General features: G+C 41.1%; 1 pseudogene; it reads left to right on the top strand.

Moving 5' to 3' along the window:
• The first annotated feature begins 255 nt into the window (after window positions 1-255).
• LOC138071837 (ferritin heavy chain pseudogene) lies at window positions 256-807 on the top strand (annotated as a pseudogene).
• The last annotated feature ends 6,428 nt before the right edge of the window (window positions 808-7,235 follow it).

The raw sequence follows: 7,235 nt of genomic DNA on the forward strand, positions 1-7,235 counted from the left end.
CGCCCACCCACGTGACCTCTTCCTCAACCAATCTCAAGCCCAGGCACTGACCTGGCCCAACGGACGCCATTACCCATCCATCCTAGAGCCCGCACCCAGCCGCCTGTCGTCTGGCCCAGAGCCCGCCTCTGGTCGCCCACATCATCCACCATGGGAAGGCTCCGAGGAGGCCGCTGGCGCTCGCGCCCCCGCCGATGCCAGCCCCGCACACCTGCCAACCGAGCCGCCATTCCCTGGGCCCTGGAGTCGCCCGCCATGATGCCCACACCACCCTCACAGGTTCGTCAGAACTACCGCCTTGAGTGTGAGGCCGCGCTCAACAGCCACACTGCCCTGGAGTTCCACGCCTCCTTCCAGTGCCTGGCGGTGGCCTTCTACCTCGACCGTGATGATGTGGGCTTGAAGCACTTCTACCGCTTCTTCCTGCTCCGCTCTCACGAGCACAGCAAGACGGCCGAGAGCCTGATGTTCCTGCAGAACCGGCGTGGGGGCCGCGTCTCCTTCCTCGACATCAGAATGCCCGAGACCCAGCAGTGGGAGAGCGCACTCCAGGCCATGCAAGACACCCTGCACCTGGAGAAGAGCATCAACCAGAGCCTGCTCGACCTGCACAAGCTGGCCACCGACAGCAGCGATGCCCACCTGTGCCACTTCCTGGGGACCGGCTACCTGGACCAGCAGGTCAAGTTCATCAGGGAGCTGGGAGACCATGTCAGCAACCTGAGCAACGTGGGATCCCCGGAAGGCAGCCTGGCAGAGTACGTCTTTGACAAGCTCACCTTGGGCGACGGCGACAAGGAGGACTGATCCTAGACTGGACTTTCCCCTGAGTCCCGGGTGACTGCCCAAGGTCACCCTGCCTGCCATGAAGTCCGCAGTATTGCCCTTGCAGAAAAACTTCACTGAAGTGTTTTTCTTGCAGTATTGGCAGTTCTTCACATAAAGTTACTGGTTCTTCAAATAAAGTTAATAGTTAATGCATAAATAAACGTCTCTAATTTTTATGTGCAAATCTCTCACTTTTGAACTTTAAAACAGGTATACAAGAGTCTCTCCAGCTACCCAGGTCCCATCCACGTGCAGCTTAGGATCTTTACCGATGGAGAGGGAAGGTGTTCCATGGGGCCATGGAAAACACAAAATCATTCCTCCCCTAGTAAAACAATGTTGGGTTGGGGTTGGTCTGGGGCCCTGGTGAGTGTGGATGCCTGAGCAGAGTTAAAGTATAAAAACATGGCCTGAAAATCATGATTGGGGTTGAACTGGGGAAAGAGTGAAGGGGATGGGGTTGGGCAAGGGTTGAAATGAAGGGGGTTTCACTTTATGTGAAATGTTACTGCTTAATTCTGGGTAGCAAGATGGGGGGTCCAGAAGTCAGCTTGGCCAAATCCCACTTTGACAAGTTCAAAGTGAAGAGCAGCCCTGGTGAATGGAGGCTAGAATTATCTGGCTTCAGAAGGGATAACTGCCTGCTTTCTGCTCTGTTGCCATCTCATTTCCATGAGCTATGTAATCAATATTACATACGTGATTTCATTTAGGCACTATTCCTGTAGGATGAATGGCATTATCCCTGTTTTATTTTTTTTAATTGATAGGTTTACATGTGGTGTTTGTATGTTTCTTTTAGGTGTTCAGACCTTGAGTCCAAGTTCTCTGTAGTTTCCAGCCCCAAATGACTTATTTCATACTTGATGCTCACTAAACACATAGGTCTCTTAATCCTCACCTGGCACACTTTACTTTGAAGTCAAAATTGGGCTTCCTGAAAGAGTTATCTGTGCTTTTTTTTTTCTTCCCTAGAAGAGTGAATTTCTTTGTGTTAAGTTTTAGAAGTAGTAAAACATCCATAAGATTCAGAAATTGAAGTATATAAAAACATTTATTATGAACTATTCATTCTGTCACTGTTCCCAGGCTCCCAATCGTCTCTATCCAATGGATGTTTCTATGGAGAGACAGGTCTGTGGGGTTTCTTTCTTTGATAGTGATGCTGAAATCACCCAATTCAATAACTTTAATACATTTACAGAGCTGTACAACCCATCATCACAATGAATTTTAGAATATTTTCATCACACCCCAGATACTTCATGCCCATTTACAGTCTCTCTGTAATACTATCCCCAGATAGACCCTGGTAAATACTGGTCTAGTCTAGGTCTCTAGACATCTGCCTTTTCAAGACATTTACTATAAATGGAAACATACAATATGTGTTCTTTTCTGTTGGATTTCTTTCATTAGGCATACTGTTTTTCAGTTTACCTGTGTTAGATATTGCTACTTCATTCTTTTTTATTGCTGAATAATATTCTACTCCATAGATATGGTACTTCTGTTCATTCACCAGTTGGAAGACATTTGAGTTGTTTTACTTTAGGCTTTAGGGAATATTGCTACTGTGAACATTCATATACAAATTTAAAAAGAATATTTTAACTTCTCCTGACAAGATACTTTATGACTGATATTGCAATGGCATACGATAAACATATATTTAACTTCATGAGAAACTGCCAATCTAAATAAAAATAAACGTAAACAAGTGGGACCTGGTTAAAATTAAAAGCTTTTGCACAGCAGAGGAAACTATAAACAAGGTGAAAAGACAACCCTCAGAATGGGAGAAAATAATAGCCAATGAAACAACTGACAAAGGATTAATTTCCAAAATATACAAGCAGCTCATACAACTCAATACCAGAAAAACAAACAACGCAACCAAAAAATGGGAAAAAGATCTAAACGGACATTTCTCCAAAGAACACATACAGATGGGTAACAAACACATGAAAAGATGGTCAACACTGCTCATTATTAGAGAAATGCAAATCAAAACTACAATGATGTATCACCTCACACAGGTCAGAATGGCCATCATCAAAAGTCTCCAAGCAATAAATGCTGGAGAAGTTGTGGAAAAAAGGGAACCCTCTTGCACTACTGGTGGGAATGCAAATTGATACAGCCACTATGGAAAATGGTATCAAGATTTCTTTAAAAACTAGGAATAAAACCACCATAAGACCCAGCAATCCCATGCTTAGGCATATACCCTGAAGAAAGAAAGTGAAGTGAAGTCGCTCAGTCGTGTCAGATTCTTTGTGACCCCATGGACGGAGGAGCTTGGCAGGCTACAGTCGATGGGATTTTCCAGGCAAGAATGTTGGAGGGGTTGCCATTTCCTTCTGCAGGGGATCTTCTCAACCCAGGGATCAAACCCAGGTCTCCCATATAGCAGGCATACTCTTTACCATCTGAGCCACTAGGGAATTCCAACAACCCTGAGGAAACCAAAATTGAAAAAGACACATATATCCCATTGTTCATTGCAGCACTATTTACAATAGCTAGAACATGGAAGCAACTTAGGTGTCCATTGACAGATGATTATATAAAGAAGTTGTGGTACATATACACCATGTAATATTACTCAGCCATAAAAAGAAACACATTTGAGTCAGTCCTAATGAGCTGGATGAACCTAGAGCCTATTATACAGGGTGAAGTCAGAAAGAGAAAGATAAATATATTAACACATATTCACTTTCACTTTTCAGTTTCATGCATTGGAGAAGGAAATGGCAACCCACTCCAGTATTCTTGCCTGGAGAATCCCAGGGACGGGGGAGCCTTTCGGACTGCCATCTATGGGGTCCAACAGCGTTGGACACGACTGAAGCGACTTAGCAGCAGCAGCAGCAGCAGCATGGAATCTAGAAAGATGGCACCGAACAATTTATGCAGGGCAACAGTGGAGAAACTGACACAAAGAATAGACTGATGGACACAGTGAGAGGGGAGGAGAGGGTGAGATGTATGGAGAGAGAAACGGTGAAACTTACATTACCCTATGTAAAACAGATAACCTATGGGAATTTGCTGTATATCTCAGAATGCAAACAGGGACTCTGTATCCATCAAGGGGGGTGGGATGGGGAGGGAAATGGGGGGAAGGTTCAAGAAGGAGGGGACACAGTTATCCGAATGGCTGATTCATGTTGAGGTTTGACAGAAAACAACAAAATTCTGTAAAGCAATTTTCCTTCAATTAAAAAATAAATTAAAAAAAAAAAGAAACTGCAATTCTATTCCAAAGTGTCCACATAATTTCTCATTTCCATTAGCAATGTGTGAAGGTCCAATTTCTGTAATGTTTTGGCAATACACAAATCTGCCTATTTACTTTAAATTATAGCCATTCTACTAGGTCTTAATTAGTACCTTATTGTGATTTTTAAAAAAATTTCTCTAATTACTAATGGAGCTGAGTATATCTTTATTTGTTTATTTATAGACAGTAACAAGAACCCATATGAAGAAATAAAGAATATTGTTAAAAATAACTACATAGATAAATATAAAAGCCACTGCTGCTGCTGCTGCTGCTGCTGCTGCTAAGTCACTTCAGTCGTGTCCAACTCTGTGCGACCCCATAGACGGAAGCCCACCAGGCTCCGCCGTCCCTGGGATTCTCCAGGCAAGAACACTGGAGTGGGTTGCCATTTCCTTCTCCAGTGCATGAAAGTGAAAAGTGAAAGTGAAGTCACTGAGTCGTGTCCGACTCTCAGCGACCCCATGGACTACAGCCTACCAGGCTCCTCCGTCCATGGGATTTTCCAGGCAAGAGTACTGGAGTGGGGTGCCATTGCCTTCTCCTATTATTGTATATTTCACTGAGAACTCTTCTTTTATCCTCTAGGATATTTAAAGAGTCATAAATATTTGTCATAAATGTATACTAATGGGAACACTATATATATATTTAAAATATAATTTCTGACAACAACATAAAGGGGGAATATGGAGCTGTGTAGTGGCATATTTTGTACACTTGAAACTAATTTACTACTAATTCAAAATACATTGCTCTACACTGAAGATATTAAATGCAATCTGCAAGGTAGTCATTTAAAAAGTAAATAAAAATAAACACAGAAAATTAATGAGAGGGAATCAGAATGGTTCACTACAAAAAATCAAACTTGAAAGAAGTTACCAATAGAGGGAATGAGGAACAAAAATAAGATACACAGAAAATAAAGAGCAGAAGTAAGTCTTCCCTTGTTACTAATTACTTAATTGAAAGGAATGCATGTAAAACCTTGCTTAGAGGAAAGTTTATTACTATAAGAGCCTAAACTTATAAAGAAACATTTCAAATACTACTTTACATCTTAAACTAGATGAATTAGCACAAAGAAGGAAATAAAAAAGTTTAGGATGGAGATATATGAAGTAGAGAAGGGGAAAACAAAGTAGCAAATCAATGAAACTGATAGTTCTTTCCTTAAAAATATCAACAACAGTAAAAAATCTTTAGGTTATACTGAAGAAGTAAAACAAGGAACTAAAACCTGGAATGAATATGGGGACATTACTACTGATTTTACAAAAAATAAAGTATCTATAAAAATGCGAAGAAAATTGTGTCAAGAAATGTGATAACCTAGTTGAAACAGACAAATCACTAGAAACCAAAAGTACCAAAACTTAAGAAATAATCTGAAAAGACCAATAACAAGTAAAGAGATTGAATCAGTAATAAATACCTTCTCAACAAAGAAAAGTCCAGGATGAATCCTACCTAACCTTTAAAGAAGAAAGTGAAGGGCTGGAAACAGGTATTTCACACAAATGGAGACCAAAAAAAAGCAGGAGTAGCAATACTCATAACAGATAAAATAGACTTTAAAATAAAGGCTGTGAAAAGAAACAAAGAAGGACACTACTTAATGATCAAAGGATCAATCCAAGAAGAAGATATAACAAGTATAAATAAATATGCACCCAACATAGGAGCACTGCAACATATAAGACAAATGCTAACAAGTATGAAAGGGGAAATTAACAATAATACAATAATAGTGGGAGACTTTAATACCCGACTCACACCTATGGATAGATCAGCTAAACAGAAAATTAACAAGGAAACACAAACCTTAAATGACACAATGGACCAGTTATACATAATTGATATCTAAAGGACATTTCACTAAAAAACAATGAATTTCACTTTTTCTCAAGCGCACACGGAACCTTCTCCATGATAGATCAGATCCTGGGCCAGAAATCCAGCCTTGCTAAATTCAAAAAAATTGAAATCATTCCAATCATCTTTTCTGACAACAATGCAGTAAGATTAGCTGTCAATTACAGGAAAAAAAAATACTACTAAAAATTCCAACATCTGGAGGCTAAACAACATGCTTCTGAGTAACCAATAAATCATCAGTTCAGTTCATTGCAGGTCAGTCGCACAGTCCTGTCCAACTCTTTGCGACCCCATGAATCGCAGCACGCCAAGCCTCCCTGTCCATCACCAACTCCCGGAGTTCACTCAGACTCACATCCATCGAGTCCATGATGCCATCCAGCCATCTCATCCTCTGTCGTCCCTTCTCCTCCTGCCTCCAATACCTCCCAGCATCAAAGTCTTTTCCAATGAGTCAACTCTTCGCATGAGGTGGCCAAAGTACTGGAGTTTCAGCTTTAGCATCATTCCTTCCAAAGAAATCCCAGGGCTGATCTCCTTCAGAATGGACTGGTTGGATCTCCTTGCAGTCCAAGGGACTCTCAAGAGTCTTCTCCAACACCGCAGTTCAAAAGCATCAAATCTTCGGTGCTCAGCCTTCTTCACAGTCTAAATCTCACATCCATACATGACCCCAGGAAAAACCATAGCCTTGACTAGACGACCTTAGTCGGCAAAGTAATGTCTCGCTTTTGAATATGCTCTCTAGGTTGGTCATAACTTTTCTTCCAAGGAGTAAGCGTCTTTTAATTTCATGGCTGCAGTCACCATCTGCAGTAATTTTGGAGCCCCAAAAAATAAAATCTGACACTGTTTCCACTGTTTCCCCGTATATTTCCCATGAAGTGATGGGTATAGAAGAAATAAAAAAAAATAAAAATCTGCATAGAAACAAATGAAAATACAACAACCCAAAACCTATGGGAAACTGTAAAAGCAGTGCTAAAGGGAAGGTTCATAGCCATACAGGCTTACCTCAAGAAAAAAGAAAAAAGTCAAAAGCAAAGGAGAAAAAGAAAGATATAAGCATCTGAATGCAGAGTTCCAAAGACTAGTAAGAAGAGATAAGAAAGCCTTCTTCAGTGATCAATGCAAAGAAATAGAGGGAAAGAACAGAATGGGAAAGACTAGAGATCTCTTCAAGAAAATTAGAGACACCAAGGGAATGTTTCATGCCAAGATGGGCTCAATAAAGTAC

This window comes from Capricornis sumatraensis, chromosome X (assembly GCF_032405125.1).
Source record: "Capricornis sumatraensis isolate serow.1 chromosome X, serow.2, whole genome shotgun sequence".
Classification (NCBI taxonomy): Eukaryota; Metazoa; Chordata; class Mammalia; order Artiodactyla; family Bovidae; genus Capricornis; species Capricornis sumatraensis.